Source organism: Oncorhynchus kisutch, linkage group LG1 (genome assembly GCF_002021735.2).
Source record: "Oncorhynchus kisutch isolate 150728-3 linkage group LG1, Okis_V2, whole genome shotgun sequence".
Taxonomy (NCBI): Eukaryota; Metazoa; Chordata; class Actinopteri; order Salmoniformes; family Salmonidae; genus Oncorhynchus; species Oncorhynchus kisutch.
In genome coordinates this window covers 84,809-105,567 of record NC_034174.2, presented here as the reverse complement: position 1 = coordinate 105,567, position 20,759 = coordinate 84,809, and the positions used below count along the sequence as shown (strand labels likewise).

At 46.0% G+C, this 20,759-nt stretch overlaps 1 protein-coding gene across 1 annotated transcript in view; it reads left to right on the top strand.

The window, feature by feature from the left end:
• The window catches only part of znf831 (zinc finger protein 831), a 144,731-nt gene that overhangs the window by 74,766 nt on the left and 49,206 nt on the right, over window positions 1–20,759 (top strand). The gene's annotated exons all lie outside the window — the stretch shown is intronic.

Here is a 20,759-nt window from a genome sequence, read left to right as displayed (position 1 = left end):
CCCAAAGACACTTCATCCAGTCAGTAACATATCTGCCCAAAGACACTACCCAGTCAGTAACATATCTGCCCAAAGACACTACCCAGTCAGTAACATATCTGCCCAAAGACACTACCCAGTCAGTAACATATCTGCCCAAAGACACTACCCAGTCAGTAACATATCTGCCCAAAGACACTACCCAGTCAGTAACATATCTGCCCAAAGACACTACCCAGTCAGTAACATATCTGCCCAAAGACACTTCACCCAGTCAGTAACATATCTGCCCAAAGACACTACCCAGTCAGTAACATATCTGCCCAAAGACACTTCACCCAGTCAGTAACATATCTGCCCAAAGACACTTCACCCAGTCAGCTGTTAGCAGTTGAGACAGTGAACTCCGTTACCTGGGTGTATAAAAAGTCACTAGACCAGACATAGTACCTCTGACCATGGCATTGATAGGGATGCCCATTGAATAGGGATGCCCATTGAATAGGGATGCCATTGATAGGGATGCCCATTGATAGGGATGCCCATTGATAGGAATGCCCATTGATTAAATTTCTGTGGTTGAAACCTACTGATGGGAAATTAAAATAGATCACACCATGACAACATTATTATGTCTGTTCTGTCTCTATGGGAACACTGTGGGAACACTGCTCTGTCTCTATGGGAACACTGCTCTGTCTCTATGGGAACACTGTTCTGTTCTATGGGAACACAGTTCTGTTCTATGGGAACACAGTTCTGTTCTATGGGAACACTGTTCTATCTCTATGGGAACACTGTTCTGTTCTATGGGAACACTGTTCTGTCTCTATGGGAACACTGTTCTGACACTATGGGAACACTGCTCTGTCTCTATGGGAACACTGTTCTGTACTATGGGAACACTGTTCTGTCTCTATGGGAACACTGTTCTGTCTCTATGGGAACACTGTTCTGTTCTATGGGAACACTGTTCTGTCTCTATGGGAACACTGTCTGTCTCTATGGGAACACTGTGGGAACACTGTTCTGTCTCTATGGGAACACTGTTCTGTTCTATGGGAACACTGTTCTGTCTCTATGGGAACACTGTTCTGTCTCTATGGGAACACTGTTCTGTCTCTATAAGAACACTGTTCTGTCTCTATGGGAACACTGTTCTGTCTCTATGGGAACACTGTTCTATCTCTATGGGAACACTGTTCTGTTCTATGGGAACACTGTTCTGTCTCTATGGGAACACTGTTCTGTCTCTATGGGAACACTGTTCTGACTCTATGGGAACACTGCTCTGTCTCTATGGAAACACTGCTCTGTCTCTATGTGAACACTGTTCTTTTCTATGGGAACACTGTTCTGTTCTATGGGAACACTGTTCTGTCTCTATGGGAACACTGTTCTGTCTCTATGGGAACACTGTTCTGTCTCTATAAGAACACTGTTCTGTCTCTATGGGAACACTGTTCTGTCTCTATGGGAACACTGTTCTATCTCTATGGGAACACTGTTCTGTTCTATGGGAACACTGTTCTGTCTCTATGGGAACACTGTTCTGTCTCTATGGGAACACTGTTCTGACTCTATGGGAACACTGCTCTGTCTCTATGGAAACACTGCTCTGTCTCTATGTGAACACTGTTCTTTTCTATGGGAACACTGTTCTGTTCTATGGGAACACTGTTCTGTCTCTATGGGAACACTGCTCTGTCTCGATGGAAACACTGTTCTGTCTCTATAAGAACACTGCTCTATCTCTATGGGAACACTGTTCTGTCTCTATGGGAATACTGTTCTGTCTCTAAGGGAACACTGTTCTGTTCTATGGGAACACTGTTCTGTTCTATGGGAACACTGTTCTGTCTCTATGAGAACACTGGTCTGTCTCTATGGGAACACTGTTCTGTCTCTTTGGGAACACTGTTCTGTCTCTATGGGAACACTGTTTTGTCTCTATGGGAACAGTGTTCTGTTCTATGGGAACACTGTTCTGTTCTATGGGAACAGTGTTCTGTCTCTATGAGAACACTGTTGTGTCTCTATTGGAACACTGTTCTGTCTCTATGGGAACACTGTTCTGTCTCTATGGTAACAGGTTAGAGTAATAGAACGTCTATGGCTGTGTCTGAACTGGCAGCCTGTTCACTCTGGGCCCTTGCCAGATGTGGTACATTATAAAGGGAATAGGTTGCCATTTGGGAGCCAGCCCATGACAACATCACGTCTGTTCTGTCTCTGGGTCACCAGGTATTCTCCTGTATTGTGGCTGAACGACGACATCAATAACGTACAGCTGGAGAGTTTAAAGCTTTTTTGGCAGGATAGAACAGTGGCCTCTGGTAAGTGGCCTCTGGTATATTTGTAAACAATAGCTGGTGTACGAAATCTAAGGAAGTATCAAGGTTTTGCTCACTTGAGGTAGAGTATCTCATGATAAGCTGTAGACCACACTATTTACCAAGAGTTTATCTATATTTTTCGTAGCTGTCTATTTAACACCACAAACCAATACTGGCACTAAGACCACACTCAACGAGCAATATAACACCATACGCAAACAGGACAACGCTCATCCAGAGGTGGCACTCCTAGTGGCCTGGGACTTTAATGCAGGGAAACTTAAATCAGTTTTACCTCATTTCTACCAGCCTGTCACATGTGCAACCAGAGGGAAAACAACTCTAGACCACCTTTACTCTACACACAGAGACTCATACAAAACTCCATATCTCATGTCAGAGTTAGAGATCTGCTGTAACTTACTGAGACCTGGGAGTATTTCTACAGCACTACCAGCCTTCTGACAGAGAGTGCTTTAACAACCCTTTAGCTCAAACATCCATTATGCAAAACTAAGGGATAGTCCCAAATAGCACTCTATTCCCTATATAGTGCATTGCTGTTGACCAGTGCCCTATGGCACCCTATTCCCTATATAGTGCACTACTGTTGACCAGTGCCCTATGGAACCCTATTCCCTATATACAGTTGAAGTCGGCCGTTTACATACACTTTAGCCAAATACATTTAAACTCAGTTTTCACAATTCCTGACATTTAATCCGAATAAATATTCCCTGTTTTAGGTCAGTTAGGATCACCACTTTATTTTAAGAATGTGAAATGTCAGAATAATAGTAGAGAGAATGATTTATTTCAGCTTTTATTTTCTTTCATCACATTCCCAGTGGGTCAGAAGTTTACATACACTCAATTAGTATTTGGTAGCATTGTCTTTAAATTGTTTAACTTGGGTCAAACGTTTTGGGTTGCCTTCCAAAAGCTTCCCACCATAAATTGGGTGAATTTTGTCCCATTCCTCCTGACAAAGCTGGTGCAACTGATTCAGGTTTGTAGGCCTCCATGCTCGCACACGCTTTTTCAGTTCTGCCGACAAATGTTATGTTGGATTGAGGTCAGGGCTTTGTGATGGCCACTCCAATACATTGACTTTGTTGTCCTTAAGCCATTTTGACACAACTTTGGAAGTATGCTTGGGGTCATTGTCCATTTGGAAGACCCATTTGCGACCAAACTTTAACTTCCTGACTGATGTCTTGAGATGTTGCTTCAATATATCAGTAAATAGTAGTAGTCATGGCTCCAGAGTCTAGACATCCATACTGGTAGTAGTCATGGCTCCAGAGTATAAACATCAATACTGGTAGTAGTCATGACTCCAGAGTCTATACATCGATACTGGTAGTAGTCATGGTTCCAGAGTCTATACATCCATACTGGTTGTTGTCATGGCTCCAGAGTCTATAAATCCATGCTAGTAGTAGTCATGGCTCCTGCTCCAGAGTCTATACATCCATACTGACGCTAGTCATGGCTCAGGAGTCTATACATCCATACTAGTAATAGTCATGGCTCCAGAGTCTATAAATCCATGCTAGTAGTAGTCATGGCTCCTGCTCCAGAGTCTATACCTCCATACTAGTATTATTCATGGTTCCTGCTCCAGAGTTTACACATCCATATTAATAGTAGTCATGGTTCCAGAGTCTAATCATCCATACTAATAGTAGTCATGGCTCCAGAGTATAAACATCAATACTGGTAGTAGTCATGGCTCCAGAGTCTATACAAAGATACTGGTAGTAGTCATGGCTCCTGCTCCAAAGTCTACACATCCATACTAGTCGTAGTCATGGCTCCAGATTCTATACATCTATACTGAAGGAAGTCATGGCTCCAGAGTCTATAAATCCATACTAGTAGTAGTCATTGCTCCTGCTCCAGAGTCTATACATCCATACTAGTAGTAGTCATGGCTCCAGAGTCTATACATCCATACTAGTAGGAACCTAGGAAGAAACCTAGAGAGGAACCAGGCTATGTGGGGTGGCCAGTCCTCTTCTGGCTGTGCCGGGTGGAGATTATAACAGAACATGGCCAAGATGTTCAAATGTTCATAAATGACCAGCATGGTCGTATAATAATAAGGCAGAACAGTTGAAACTGGAGCAGCAGCACGGTCAGATGGACTGGGGACAGCAAGGAGTCATCATGTCAGGTAGTCCTGGGGCATGGTCCTAGGGCTCAGGTCCTCCGAGAGAGAGAAAGAAAGAGAGAAGGAGAGAATTAGAGAACACACACTTAGATTCACACAGGACACCGAATAGGACAGGAGAAGTACTCCAGATATAACAAACTGACCCTAGCCCCCCGACACATAAACTACTGCAGCATAAATACTGGAGGCTGAGACAGGAGGGGTCAGGAGACACTGTGGCCTCATCCGATGATACCTCCGGACAGGGCCAAACAGGAAGGATATAACCCCACCAACTTACCATCCTGAGACAAGGCTGAGTATAGCCCACAAAGATCTCCGCCATGGCACAACCCAAGGGGGGGCGCCAACCCAGACAGGATGACCACATCAGTGAATCAACACACTCAGGTGACGCACCCCTATGCATAGCATTATGCCATGATAAACTTACACAAATGCTTGTCTAGCGTTGGCTGTAACGCATATTTTGAAAATCTGAGATGACAGTGTGGTTAACAAAAGGCTAAGCTTGTGTTTGAATATATTTATTTCATTTGCGATTTTCATGAATAGGAAAAGTTACTAGGGGTATTTATGTCCGCTGCGTTATGCTAATTCATTTGAGGCTATGATTACGCTCCCGGATACGGGATTGCTCGTCGCAAGAGGTTAAGTATATTTTAGCAATTCCATTAACATTTTATACCTAAGTATATTTAGAACTAAATACTTTTAGACTTTAACTCAAGTAGTATTTTAGTGGGTGACTTCCACTTTTTCTTGAGTAACTTTCTATTACTAAGGTATGACAATTGGGTTCTTTTTCACTTTTGATGCGAGTGTGTTTTGTTGGCTTCATTTTGTATCAAAGGAGTAGAAGCCACCCTGCATTTGCTTCGATGGACGACCAGCCACTTGGCTAGCAAATTGTCTAGCAACTTGGGAATCTCAGAAATAGAGACAGGCTTAGAGAGATAGTACCATATTGTCTGGTGGAAGGATGAAAACATATCGTTAATATGTTTTCAATATGTTTTCAATAAGTTGGCAACTGTTTTATAAAAGCAATAAGACTCTGGAACCTGGATTATGGTGAATAACACACTGCTATGGGCTGTTTCCCCGGTCTTCTCATTTCCCTCAGGTCTAAGAACAACCCTTAGTCAGGTGTTAGCCTATTCAGGATAATCCCCAGGTTCTCATGCCTTATTGCTTAAATGGACGGGGAGGACCTGATCCTCGATCAGCACTCCTAATCTGAGACGCTTGCTACATACAACCCGCTCCAAAGCCCAGTATCAGAAAAGCATAGAGGGATGGAGAATTGAGCAGAGCTGGAACATAAGAACAAGAAAAAGCTCAGGCAGGTTCATAGTGTCAGAGAAACAGAGTAGAACAGTATAGTAGTGGTGTAGTAACAGTAGTGTAGTAGACAGGTAGCAGTATAGTGGCGTGTAATAACAGTAGTGTAGTAGACAGGTAGCAGTATAGTAGTAGTCTAGTAACAGTAGTGCTGCTATGGTAGTGCTGCTATGGTTACCAGTGAGCTGAGATAAGGCGGGACTTTACCTAGCAAAGACTTATAGATGACCTGGAGCCTGTGGGTTTGGCGACAAATATGAAGCGATTGCCAGCCAACGAGAGCATACAGGTCGCAGTGGTGGGTAGTGTATGGTTACAAAACGGATGGCACTGTGATAGACTGCACTCAATTTGCTGAGTAGAGTGTTGGAGGCTATTTTGTAAATGACATCGCCGAAGTCAAGGATCAGCAGGATAGTTCGTTTTAAGAGGGTATGTTTGGCATCATGAGGGAAGGATGCTTTGTTGCAAAATAGGAAGTCGATTCTAGATATAATTTTGGATTGGAGATGCATAATGTGAGTCTGGAAGGAGAGTTTACAGTCAAGCCAGACACCTAGGTATTTGTAGTTATCCACGTATCCTAAGTCAGAGCCGTCCAGAGTAGTGGTGCTGGATTGAGGGGCAGGTGCGGGCAATGATCGGTTGAAGAACATGCATTTAGTTTTATTTGCATTTAAGAGCAGTTGGAGGCCACGGAAGGAGTGGTGTATGGCATTGAAGCTCGTCTGGAGGTTAGTTAACACAGTGTCCAAAGAAGGGCCAGAAGTATACAGAATGGTGTCATCTGCATAGATGTGGATCAGAGAATCACCAGCAGCAAGAGCGACATCATTGATGTATACAGAGAAGAGAGTCGGCCCGAGAATTGAATCCTGTGGCACCCCCATAGAGACTGCCAGAGGTCTGGACAACAGGCCCTCCGACTTGACACACTGAGCTCTATCAGAGAAGTAGTTGGTGAACCAGGTGAGGCAATCATTTGAGAAACCAAGGCTGTTGAGTCTGCCAGTAAGAATGTGGTAATTGACAGAGTCGAAAGTCTTGGCCAGGTCAATGAATACAGCTGCACAGTAATGTCTCTTATCGATGGCAGTTATGATATCGTTAAAGACCTTGAGTGTGGCTGAGGTAAACCCATGACCAGCTCGGAAACCAGATTGCATAGCGGAGAAGGTACGATGTGATTCAAAATTGTCGGTAATCTGTTTGTTAACTCTGCTTTCAAAGATCTTAGAAAGGCAGGGTAGGATAGATATAGGTCTGTAGCAGTTTGGGTCTAGGGGGATGACCGCGGCAGCTTTCCAATCTTTGGGAATCTCAGAAGATACGAAAGAGAGGTTGAACAGGCTAGTAATAGGGGTTGCAACAATTTCGGCATATAATTTTAGAAAGAGAGGGTCCAGATTGTCTAGCCCGGCTGATTTGTAGGGGTCCAGATTTTGCAGCTCTTTCAGAACGTCAGCTATCTGGATATGGGTGAAGGAGAAATGGTGGGGGCTTGAGCGGGTTGCTGTGGAGGGTGCCAGGCAGTTGACCAGGGTAGGGGTAGCCAGGTGGAAAGCATGGCCAGCCATAGAGAAATGCTTTTTGAAATTCTCAATTATAGTGGATTTGTCGGTTGTAACAGTGTTTCCTAGCCTCAAAGCAGTGGGTAGCTGGGATGAGGTGTTCTCATTCTCCATGGACTTTACAGTGTCCCAGAACTTTTTTGAGTTTGTACTGCAGGATGCACATTTCTGTTTGAATAAGCTAGCCTTAGCTTTCCTAACTGCCTGTGTATATTGGTTCCTAACTGCCCTGAAAAGTTGCATATAACGGGGGCTATTCGATGCTAATGCAGAACGCCACAGGATGTTTTTGTGCTGGTCAAGTGCAGACAGGTCTGGAGTGAACCAAGGGCTATATCTATTCCTGGTTCTACATTTTTTGAATGGGGCATGCCTATTTAAGATGGTGATGAAGGCACTTTTAAAGAATAACAAGGCATTCTCTACTGTCGGGATGAGGTCAATGTCATTCCAGGATACTCCGGCCAGGTCGATTAGAAAGGCCTGCTCGCAGAAGTGTTTTAGGGAGCGTTTGACAGTGATGAGGGGTGGTCGTTTGCTCGCAGACCCCTTACGGATGCAAGCAATGAGGCAGTGATCGCTGAGATCTTGGTTGAAAACAGCAGAGGTGTATTTGGAGGGTGAGTTAGTTAGGATGATATCTATGAGGGTGCCCGTGTTTATGGATTTGGGGTTATATCTGGTAGGTTCATTGATAAATTGTGTGAGATTGAGGGCATCAAGCTTAGATTGTAGGATGGCCGGGGTGTTAAGCATGTCCCAGTTTAGGTCAAGATAGATGGGGGGCAATCAGATCACATACGGTGTCGAGGGCACAGCTGGGGGCAGAGGGTGGTCTATAGCAAGCGGCAATGGTGAGAGACTTGTTTCTGGAACGGTTAATTTTTTGAAGTAGAAGCTAAATTTTTTGGGGTACAGACCTGGATAGTAAGACAGAACTCTGCAGGTTATCTTTGCAGTAAATTGCTACACCGCCCCCTTTGGCAGTCCTATCTTGTCGGAAAGTATTATAGTTAGGAATAGAAATTTCAAGGTTTTTGGTGGTCTTCCTAAGCCAGGATTCAGACACGGCTGGGACATCTGGATTGGTGGAGTGTGCTAAAGCAGTGAATAAAACAATCTTAGGGAGGAGGCTTCTAATGGTAACATGCATGAAACCAAGGCTTTTACGGTTGCAGAAGTCAACAAATGAGAGAGCCTGGGGGATGGGAGTGGAGGTAGACACTGCAGGGCCTGGATTAACCTCTACATCACCAGAGAACAGAGGAGGAGTAGGATAAGGGTACGGCTAAAGATTAACAGAACTGGACGCCTAGTACGTTCAGAACAGAGTGTAAAAGGAGCAGATTTCTGGGCACGGTAGAATAGATTCAAGGCATAATGTACAGACAAAGGTATAGTAGGATATGAATACAGTGGGGGTAAACCTGTGCATATAGTGATAATGAAAGAGATATTGTCTCTAGAAATAGCATTTAAACCAGGTGATGTCACTACGTGTGTGGGAGGTGGAACTAAATTGTTAGCCGAGGCATGTTGAGCAGTGCTAGAGGCTCTACTGTGAAATAAAACAGTAGTTACAAACCAGAACAGCAATCGACACGGCATGGTGACGTTAGGGAAAGGCATGCGTAGGCGGGTGATGATACAAGTCCAATGCGTGGCTTCAGGCAGCGGCTCGGGGATAGCAGGCTAACAGAAAGGCCTTAGAGGGATGACGCGACGGAGGAAAGTCTATTGTGGCCCCCTCGTGCAGTTACATCAGCGGACGGAACAGCAGGGCTCCGTGTGGTAAACCAGGCCAATTGGCAAAATATGTATAATGGCTGAAGAAATATGTCCGAAGGGCCTCTTAAGCCAGCAGTCCAATGTGCTTTAGATGGCTAGCAGGCCACAGATTAGCGGCTGTGCGTTCAGGGGTCGTTAGCTGCTATAATTCCAGGGGCATAAAAAAAAATTCATAATAAAAAATTAAAATAGGTTCAGAGCTTGTGGTAGGAATCCAGAGATATGGAGAAGAATAAGTCCTCTGGTTTGAGTCACGCTGTACAGACTGGCGAGAGTTGTGGCCAGAGCTTGCGGTAGGAATCCAGAGATATGGAGAAGAATAAGTCCTCTGGTTTGAGTCACGCTGTACAGACTGGCGAGAGTTGTGGCCAGAGCTTGCGGTAGGAATCCAGAGATATGGAGAAGAATAAGTCCTCTGGTTTGAGTCACGCTGTACAGACTGGCGAGAGTTGTGGCCAGAGCTTGCGGTAGGAATCCAGAGATATGGAGAAGAATAAGTCCTCTGGTTTGAGTCACGCTGTACAGACTGGCGAGAGTTGTGGCCAGAGCTTGCGGTAGGAATCCAGAGATATGGAGAAGAATAAGTCCTCTGGTTTGAGTCACGCTGTACAGACTGGCGAGAGTTGTGGCCAGAGCTTGCGGTAGGAATCCAGAGATATGGAGAAGAATAAGTCCTCTGGTTTGAGTCACGCTGTACAGACTGGCGAGAGTTGTGGCCAGAGCTTGCGGTAGGAATCCAGAGATATGGAGAAGAATAAGTCCTCTGGTTTGAGTCACGCTGTACAGACTGGCGAGAGTTGTGGCCAGAGCTTGCGGTAGGAATCCGGAGATATGGAGAAGAATAAGTCCTCTGGTTTGAGTCACGCTGTACAGACTGGCGAGAGTTGTGGCCAGAGCTTGTGGTAGGAATCTGGAGATATGGAGAAGAATAAGTCCTCTGGTTTGAGTCACGCTGTACAGACTGGCGAGAGTTGTGGCCAGAGCTTGCGGTAGGAATCCGGAGATATGGAGAAGAATAAGTCCTCTGGTTTGAGTCACGCTGTACAGACTGGCGAGAGTTGTGGCCAGAGCTTGTGGTAGGAATCCAGAGATATGGAGAAGAATAAGTCCTCTGGTTTGAGTCACGCTGTACAGACTGGCGAGAGTTGTGGCCAGAGCTTGCGGTAGGAATCCGGAGATATGGAGAAGAATACGTCCTCTGGTTTGAGTCACGCTGTACAGACTGGCGAGAGTTGTGGCCAGAGCTTGTGGTAGGAATCCAGAGATATGGAGAAGAATAAGTCCTCTGGTTTGAGTCACGCTGTACAGACTGGCGAGAGTTGTGGCCAGAGCTTGCGGTAGGAATCCAGAGATATGGAGAAGAATAAGTCCTCTGGTTTGAGTCGCGCTGTACAGACTGGCGAGAGTTGTGGCCAGAGCTTGTGGTAGGAATCCAGAGATATGGAGAAGAATAAGTCCTCTGGTTTGAGTCACGCTGTACAGACTGGCGAGAGTTGTGGCCAGAGCTTGCGGTAGGAATCCAGAGATATGGAGAAGAATAAGTCCGACTAGCTCTGGTTTGAGTCGCGCTGTACAGACTGGCGAGAGTTGTGGCCAGAGCTTGTGGTAGGAATCCAGAGATATGGAGAAGAATAAGTCCTCTGGTTTGAGTCGCGCTGTACAGACTGGCGAGAGTTGTGGCCAGAGCTTGCGGTAGGAATCCAGAGATATGGAGAAGAATAAGTCCGACTAGCTCTGGTTTGAGTCGCGCTGTACAGACTGGCGAGAGTTGTGGCCAGAGCTTGCGGTAGGAATCCGGAGATATGGAGAAGAATAAGTCCGACTAGCTCTGGTTTGAGTCGCGCTGTACAGACTGGCGAGAGTTGTGGCCAGAGCTTGCGGTAGGAATCCAGAGATATGGAGAAGAATAAGTCCTCTGGTTTGAGTCGCGCTGTACAGACTGGCGAGAGTTGTGGCCAGAGCTTGCGGTAGGAATCCGGAGATATGGAGAAGAATAAGTCCGACTAGCTCTGGTTTGAGTCGCGCTGTACAGACTGGCGAGAGTTGTGGCCAGAGCTTGCGGTAGGAATCCAGAGATATGGAGAAGAATAAGTCCGACTAGCTCTGGTTTGAGTCGCGCTGTACAGACTGGCGAGAGTTGTGGCCAGAGCTTGCGGTAGGAATCCGGAGATATGGAGAAGAATAAGTCCGACTAGCTCTGGTTTGAGTCGCGCTGTACAGACTGGCGAGAGTTGTGGCCAGAGCTTGCGGTAGGAATCCAGAGATATGGAGAAGAATAAGTCCGACTAGCTCTGGTTTGAGTCGCGCTGTACAGACTGGCGAGAGTTGTGGCCAGAGCTTGTGGTAGGAATCCGGAGATATGGAGAAGAATAAGTCCGACTAGCTCTGGTTTGAGTCGCGCTGTACAGACTGGCGAGAGTTGTGGCCAGAGCTTGCGGTAGGAATCCAGAGATATGGAGAAGAATAAGTCCGACTAGCTCTGGTTTGAGTCACGCTGTACAGACTGGCGAGAGTTGTGGCCAGAGCTTGCGGTAGGAATCCGGAGATATGGAGAAGAATAAGTCCGACTAGCTCTGGTTTGAGTCGCGCTGTACAGACTGGCGAGAGTTGTGGCCAGAGCTTGCGGTAGGAATCCGGAGATATGGAGAAGAATAAGTCCGACTAGCTCTGGTTTGAGTCACGCTGTACAGACTGGCGAGAGTTGTGGCCAGAGCTTGCGGTAGGAATCCAGAGATATGGAGAAGAATAAGTCCGACTAGCTCTGGTTTGAGTCGCGCTGTACAGACTGGCGAGAGTTGTGGCCAGAGCTTGCGGTAGGAATCCAGAGATATGGAGAAGAATAAGTCCGACTAGCTCTGGTTTGAGTCACGCTGTACAGACTGGCGAGAGTTGTGGCCAGAGCTTGCGGTAGGAATCCAGAGATATGGAGAAGAATAAGTCCGACTAGCTCTGGTTTGAGTCGCGCTGTACAGACTGGCGAGAGTTGTGGCCAGAGCTTGCGGTAGGAATCCGGAGATATGGAGAAGAATAAGTCCGACTAGCTCTGGTTTGAGTCGCGCTGTACAGACTGGCGAGAGTTGTGGCCAGAGCTTGCGGTAGGAATCCAGAGATATGGAGAAGAATAAGTCCGACTAGCTCTGGTTTGAGTCGCGCTGTACAGACTGGCGAGAGTTGTGGCCAGAGCTTGCGGTAGGAATCCGGAGATATGGAGAAGAATAAGTCCGACTAGCTCTGGTTTGAGTCGCGCTGTACAGACTGGCGAGAGTTGTGGCCAGAGCTTGCGGTAGGAATCCAGAGATATGGAGAAGAATAAGTCCGACTAGCTCTGGTTTGAGTCACGCTGTACAGACTGGCGAGAGTTGTGGCCAGAGCTTGCGGTAGGAATCCGGAGATATGGAGAAGAATAAGTCCGACTAGCTCTGGTTTGAGTCGCGCTGTACAGACTGGCGAGAGTTGTGGCCAGAGCTTGCGGTAGGAATCCAGAGATATGGAGAAGAATAAGTCCGACTAGCTCTGGTTTGAGTCACGCTGTACAGACTGGCGAGAGTTGTGGCCAGAGCTTGCGGTAGGAATCCAGAGATATGGAGAAGATTAAGTCCGACTAGCTCTGGTTTGAGTCGCGCTGTACAGACTGGCGAGAGTTGTGGCCAGAGCTTGCGGTAGGAATCCAGAGATATGGAGAAGAATAAGTCCGACTAGCTCTGGTTTGAGTCACACTGTACAGACTGGCGAGAGTTGTGGCCAGAGCTTGCGGTAGGAATCCAGAGATATGGAGAAGAATAAGTCCGACTAGCTCTGGTTTGAGTCGCGCTGTACAGACTGGCGAGAGTTGTGGCCAGAGCTTGCGGTAGGAATCCGGAGATATGGAGAAGAATAAGTCCGACTAGCTCTGGTTTGAGTCGCGCTGTACAGACTGGCGAGAATTGTCCGGGATAAAGGTAGCTGATGACCGCTAGCAAAGGATAGCTGACTGCTAGCTAGTAGCTTCGGAATGTATTCGATGGGCCTCGTAATCCAACAGTTCGTTGTGCTCTAGACAGCTAGCATTCAGGGGACTTTAGCTGCGCTGGTCGGAAGGTTCTAGGTTCAGAGCTTGCGATAGAAATCCGGGGATATGGAGAGAAAAATAGGTCCGGTATGCTATGGTTGAATCGCGTTGTACAAACTGGCGAGAGATTTCCGAGCTAGAGGTTAGCTGATGACCGTTAGCTGGCTAGTTGATGTTGGAGAGATTACAGTAATAGAGGCAAAGAAAAGTAATTTAGAGAAAAAGCAGGTCCACACCACATTGGGTGAGGCGGGTTGCAGGAGAGTATTTTGAAGTAAGGGTTTAGAAAAATATAAAGATATGCAAAGAAAAATATAGAAAAATATATATACATGGGACACGACAAGACGAAGGACAAACACGTCTGACTGCTACGCCATCTTGGATAGTAAGGCGTCCATCTATGAGGCGTTATCCCCACCTTATCTCAGCTCACTGGTCACCATAGCAGCACCCAGCCGTAGCATGCGCTCCAGCAGGTATATCTCACCGGTCACCCCAAAAACCAATTCTTACTTTGGCCGCCTTTCCTTCCAGTTCTCTGCTGCCAGTGACTGGAACAAATTGCAAAAAGCTGGAGACCCATATCTCCCTATCTCTATTGTATTATTGACTGTATGTTTGTTTACTCCATGTGTAACTCTGTGCTGTTGTTTGTGTCGCACTGCTTTGCTTATCTTGGCCAGGTCGCAGTTGTAAATGAGAACTTGTTCTCAACTAGCCTACCTGGTTAAATAAAGGTGAAATAAAATAAAATAAAAACCTCTTAATTAAGGATCCACCCCTTTTTTTTCAATTTTCTCCTAAAATGACATACCCAAATCTAACTGCCTGTAGCTCAGGACCTAAAATGACATACCCAATTCTAACTGCCTGTAGCTCAGGACCTGAAATGACATACCCAAATCTAACTGCCTGTAGCTCAGGACCTGAAATGACATACCCAAATCTAACTGCCTGTAGATCAGGACCTAAAATGACATACCCAAATCTAACTGCCTGTAGCTCAGGACCTAAAATGACATACCCAAATCTAACTGCCTGTAGCTCAGGACCTAAAATGACATACCCAATTCTAACTGCCTGTAGCTCAGGACCTGAAATGACATACCCAAATCTAACTGCCTGTAGATCAGGACCTAAAATGACATACCCAAATCTAACTGCCTGTAGCTCAGGACCTAAAATGACATACCCAAATCTAACTGCCTGTAGATCAGGCCCTGAAGCAAGGATATGCATAGTCTTGGTACCATTTAAAAGGGCACACTTTGACATTTATGGAAATGAGAAATGAATGCAGGAGAATATAACACATGATATCTGGTAAAATATAATACAAAGACTGCCCAAAGGTGCCTAGTTGGTTTATTAATGCATTTTCAAGTTCATAACTGCACTCTCCTCAAACAATTACGTAGTATTCTTTCACTGTAATAGCTACTGTATATTGGACAGTGCAGTTACATTAACAATAATTGAAGCTTTCTGCCAATATCAGATATGTCTATGTCCTGGGAAATGTTCTTGTTACTTACAACCTCATGATAATCTCATTAACCTACATAAACTCAACCAACACACCAATCCTTTAACAGTATATGATGGTGAGTTGAGAATACAATCAAAAATTATCTTAGAATAATTTGCAATTGACAGCCCCAATTAAAAAATTAAACATTGTCAGTTCGTTACATAATTTGTCGCAAGAATTCTCAGATATCAAAATGGGGTCATGAACCCCTGCTGTAGGGTGAGTCAAGCTCAACACTCGTATTGATCGCTCTCTCTCTCTAGGGTGAGTCAAGCTCTTATTGATCTCTCTCTCTCTAGGGTGTCACTCACTTACCGACCACTCTCTCTCTCTATCTCTCTCTCTCTCTCTCCAGGGTGAGTCACTCACTTACCGACCACTCTCTCTATCTCTCTCTCTCTCTAGGGCGAGTCACTCACTTACCGACCACTCTCTCTATCTCTCTCTCTAGGGTGAGTCACTCACTTACCTCTCTCTCTCTCTCTCTAGGGTGAGTCACACACTTACCGACCGCTTTCTTTTTATGTCTCTAGGGTGAGTCACACTCTTACTGACTGTGCTCTCTCTCTCTCTCTCTCTCTCGCTATCTCTCTCTCTCTCTCTCTCTCGCTATCTCTCTCTCTCTCGCTATGTCTCTCTCTTTCTCTTTCTCTCTCTCTCTAGGGTGAGTCATGCTCTTACAGACCTCTCTCTTTCTCTTTTCTCTCTCTCTCTCTCTCTTTTTCTCTTTAGGGTGAGTCACGCTTTTACCTCTCTCTTTCTCTTTTTTCTCTCTCTCTCTTTCTCTCTTTCTCTTTCTCTTTTCTCTCTCTTTCTCTTTCTCTTTCTCTCTTTAATCTCTCTCTCTCTCTCTCTCTCTTTCTCTTTCTCTTTCTCTTTCTCTTTCTCTTTCTCTTTCTCTTTCTCTTTTTCTTTCTCTTTCTCTCTCTCTCTAGGGTGAGTCATACTCTTACAGGCCTCTCTCTTTCCCTCCATAGTAACCTGTGAATGTGTTGTCTGCAGCATTCGGTCACATGACAGCTCGATCAGCTGTTCGATTTCACTTACTGGCATGTCAACTGGAACACAGTCAAATGGATTTAGCTGATTCTGTCAATCATCTGTAGAATGTTGTTGTATTTCCCCTGCACGCTTGCATTCAGTTCATTCAGTTTCCCAAATACGGCTGTTACAAAAGCAAGGAGACACATTTTCTTTTCATTACACAGAAAGTCAGTTCCTCTCTAAATAAAATTTTAAAAAACAACAACACTTCCCTTCGATAACACCCAAGCCTCTGTGTGAAGTTAAACATTGTCATGCTCTGATCTCATATCTCTAGATAGTTTTGTGAACAGGCATGCACGTTTCCTGCTGCATGTCTCTGAGTTCTGCGCTCAGCTCTTTTGCCGTGGCAGAGGGAGACAGATTCAAAACTAAAGTGTTATGAATCTGTCTCCCTCTGCCAACATCCCTTGCCCAACATCCAATGGTAGATGGAGCCTCATCTGCACAAAAGCCCACCATTTGGTCCCATGGAATCTGTTTTTCATCAATATAGCCACGCAGCACACTGAACATCCCCTGTCTCTCTCTCTTTCTCTTTAGGGTGAGTCACACTTTAACCTCTCTCTCTCTCTCTCTACGGTGAGTCATGTTCTTATCGACCTCTCTATCGCTCTCTCTCTGTCTCTCTCAATTAAACTCAATTCAATTCAAGGGGTTTTATTGGAATGGTAAACGTGTTAACATTGCCAAAGCAAGTGAAGTAGATAATATGAAAGTGAAATAAGCAATAAAAATGAACAGAAAACATTACACTCACAGAAGTTCCAAAATAATAAAGACATTTCAAATGTCATATTATGTCTATATACAGTGTTGTAAAGATGTACAAATGGTTAAAGTACAAAAGGGAAAATAAATAACATAAATATGGGTTGTATTTACACTGGTGTTTGTTCTTCACTGGTTGCCCTTTTCTTGTGGCAACAGGTCACATCTTGCTGCTGTGATGGCACACTGTGGAATTTCACCCAGTAGATATGGGAGTTTATCTAAATTGGGTTTGTTTCAGAATTATTTTTGGCTCTGTGTAATCTGAGGGAAATGTGTGTCTCTAATACATTGGGCAGTGAGCACATAGCCTGTCTTATCTTGACAGCCATGTCTGCCTACGGCGGGCTTTCTCAATAGCAAGGCTATTCTCACTGAGTCTGTACATAGTCAAAGCTTTCCTTAAGTTTGGGTCAATCACATTGGTCAGGTATTCTGCCACTGTGTCCTCTCGGATTTAGGGCCAAATAGCATTCTAGTTTTCTCCGTTTTTAAAAAATTCCTTCCAATGTGTCAAGTAATTCTCTTTTTGTTTTCTCATGATTTGGTTGGGTCTAATTGTGCTGCTGTCCTGGGGCTCTGTGGGGTGTGCTTGTGTTTGTGAACAGGGCCCCAGGACCAGCTTGCTTAGGGGACTATTATCCAGGTTCATCTCTCTGTAGGTGATGGCTTTGTTATGGAAGGATTGGGAATCGCTTACTTTTAGGTGGTTGTAGAATTTAACGGCTCTTTTCTGGATTTTGATAATTAGCGGGTATCGGCTCTGTATGCATTATTTGGTGTTTTACGTTGTACACTGAGGATATTTTTGCAGAATTCTGCATGCAGAGTCTCAATTTGGTGTTTGTCCCATTTTGTGAAGTCTTGGTTTGTGAGCGGGACCCCAGACCTCACAACCATAAAGGGCAATGGGTTCTATAACTGATTCAAGTATTTTTTGCCAGATCCTAATTGGTATGTCGATTTTTATGTTACTTTTGATGGCATAGAATGTCCTTCATGCCTTGTCTCTCAGATCATTCACAGCTTTGTGGAAGTTACCTGTGGCGCTGATGTTTAGGCCAAGGTATGTATAGTTTTTTGTGTGCTCTTGGGCAACGGTGTCTAGATGGAATTTGTATTTGTGGTCCTGGAGACTGGACCTTTTTTGGAACACCATTATTATTTATTTTTTTATCTTACTGAGATTTACTGTCAGGGCCCAGGTCTGACAGAATCTGTGCAGAAGATCTAGGTGCTGCTGTAGGCCCACCTTGGTTTAAAAATAATAATACATTATTTTATCTTTATTTAACTAGGCAAGTCAGTTAAGAACAAATTCTTACTTACAATGACAGCCTAGGAACAGTGGGTTAACTGCCTTGTTCCGGGGCAGAACGACAAATTTGTACCTTGTCAGCTCGGGGATTTGAACATGCAACCTTTCAGTTACTCGCCCAATGCTGTAACCACTAGGCTACCCTGCCGCCCGAAATGATTGATTTCCCCCTCCAGGATGGAGAAGCTGTCTTCATTAAAGTATGGGGATTCTAGTGGGGGGATATAGGTAGCACACAGGAGGACATTTTCCTCTGTTACGATCATTTCCTTTTGAATTTCTAGTCAAATGTAAAAAAAATCCAATTTTTATTAATTTAATAGAGTGAGTTAGGGCTGCTCTATACCAAATTATCATACCCCCTGAGTCTCTTCTCTTTTTCACACTTGGTAGTTTGGTGGATGGGACTACTAGCTCTCTGTAACTTAGAGGGCAACCAGTGGGTCCATCTCCTCTATACCATGTTTCTTGTAGGATGACAATGTCTGTATTTCCGATTTCTTTGATGAAGTCCAGGTTCCTGCTCTTTAGGCCAAGGCAGATGACCTCATGCCTTGGATATTCCAGGATGAGATAGTGAAGGCTTTGTGTTCCATAAAGTGTCCAATGTTGTTGGTTGTGTGGTTTGGCCTTAGACCAGTAAGTGTGAGCAGAGCCTGCTGAGCATCTGTTACTTGCCATTGGCTTGGGCTAGTGTAAGAGTGGGGGTTGGGCCTGTTTGCCTGCTCACGGCCTGGGCGGATATGTGACTTTCGTGTTGAGGCCCTCTTTGTGGGAGTTGGGGGCATGGGGTGGGCAGGAGGGGAATAGGTCTGATCTGAGGGGGCCTAAATGGGGTGTGGGCATGGTTGACTGGGGGGGGGGGGGGGTTGATTGGCTAGGGTGGGGATGTGTATGTGGCTGGTGGTGTTGTGGTCTGGATGTAGGTCCTCTTGGCGTGGCTCCAGGGGGTCCCGCAGGTCTGGGAGTGTCTCGCTGGTCTGGGCGGGGTTTCTATTGATCTGTTGCTCCTGTGTGAGGTGTTTGGGCTGCAGTTGAGAGTGATGTCCTTTAGGGTCTGGGCGAAGGTGGGCACTGCTGCCTTGTATAGGTGGACCTGGTCATAAAGTCCAGGGTGGAGTGGTGGGCACTGCTGCCTTGTAGAGGTGGGCCTGGTCATAGAGGCTGTTCTAGTCCAGGGTGGGGTGTTGGGCACTGCTGCCTTGTAGAGGTGGACCTTGTCGTAAAGGCCAGGGTGGAGTGGTGGGCACTCCTGCCTTGTAGAGGTGGACCTGGTCATAGAGGCTGTTCTAGTCCAGGGTGGGGTGTTGGGCACTGCTGCCTTGTAGAGGTGGACCTTGTCGTAAAGTCCAGGGTGGAGTGGTGGGCACTGCTGCCTTGTAGAGGTGGACCTGGTCATAGAGGCTGTTCTAGTCCAGGGTGGAGTGGTGGGCACTGCTGCCTTGTATAGGTGGACCTTGTCATAGAGGCTGTTCTAGTCCAGGGTGGAGTGGTGGGCACTGCTGCCTTGTACAGGTGGACCTGGTCATAGAGGCTGTTCAAGTCCAGGGTGGAGTGGTGGGCACTGCTGCCTTGTAGAGGTGGACCAGGTCATAGAGGCTGTTCTAGTCCAGGATGGAGTGGTGGGCACTGCTGCCTTGTAGAGGTGGACCTGGTCGTTAAGGCTGTTATAGTCCAGGATGGAGTGGTGGGCACTGCTGCCTTGTAGAGGTGGACCAGGTCATAGAGGCTGTTCTAGTCCAGGATGGAGTGGTGGGCACTGCTGCCTTGTAGAGGTGGACCTGGTCGTTAAGGCTGTTATAGTCCAGGATGGAGTGGTGGGCACTGCTGCCTTGTAGAGGTGGACCTGGTCGTTAAGGCTGTTCTAGTCCAGGATGGAGTGGTGGGCACTGCTGCCTTGTAGAGGTGGACCTGGTCGTTAAGGCTGTTATAGTCCAGGATGGAGTGGTGGGCACTGCTGCCTTGTAGAGGTGGACCTGGTCGTTAAGGCTGTTATAGTCCAGGATGGAGTGGTGGGCACTGCTGCCTTGTAGAGGTGGACCTGGTCGTTAAGGCTGTTCTAGTCCAGGATGGAGTGGTGGGCACTGCTGCCTTGTAGAGGTGGACCTGGTCGTTAAGGCTGTTATAGTCCAGGATGGAGTGGTGGGCACTGCTGCCTTGTAGAGGTGGACCTGGTCGTTAAGGCTGTTATAGTCCAGGATGGAGTGGTTGGCACTGCTGCCTTGTAGAGGTGGACCTGGTCGTTAAGGCTGTTCTAGTCCAGGATGGAGTGGTGGGCACTGCTGCCTTGTAGAGGTGGACCTGGTCATTAAGGCTGTTCTAGTCCAGGATGGAGTGGTTGGCCAGGAAAACATTTGGTTTTGAGGCACAGTCACAGGAAATACTTGCTTTTTATGGTAGCAGGGTGGAGATAACCACTTGTGCATTGGGGAAAGTAGAATAAGCTTTTTCAATCACTCCCTTCAGTGCTGTGTTCTCAGGTCATTTGTGCCTGTGTGTATTATTATGTTGCTGGGTGACCCTAGTTGGTCCTCAGACAGAAAGAAGTCTCGGGCACGCTGGGTGTTTGGCCACACTGAGTTTGGACACACGTTTTCTTGTATATATTTCCAGTTTGAGTCCATAAGGAGTACAATCTGTGTCTTGTGTTTGGGGGGGCGGGGGATCAGGGTGAGTCATGCTCTTACCTCGCTCTCTCTCTCTCTCTCTGTCTCACTCTCTCTCTCTCTCATTCTCTTTCTCTCTCTCATTCTCTTTCTTTCTCTCTCACTCTCATTCTCTCTCGTTCTTTTTCTTTCTCTCATTCTCTCTCTCTAGTGCTCTGTTCTTCTCTCTCTCTCTCTCTCT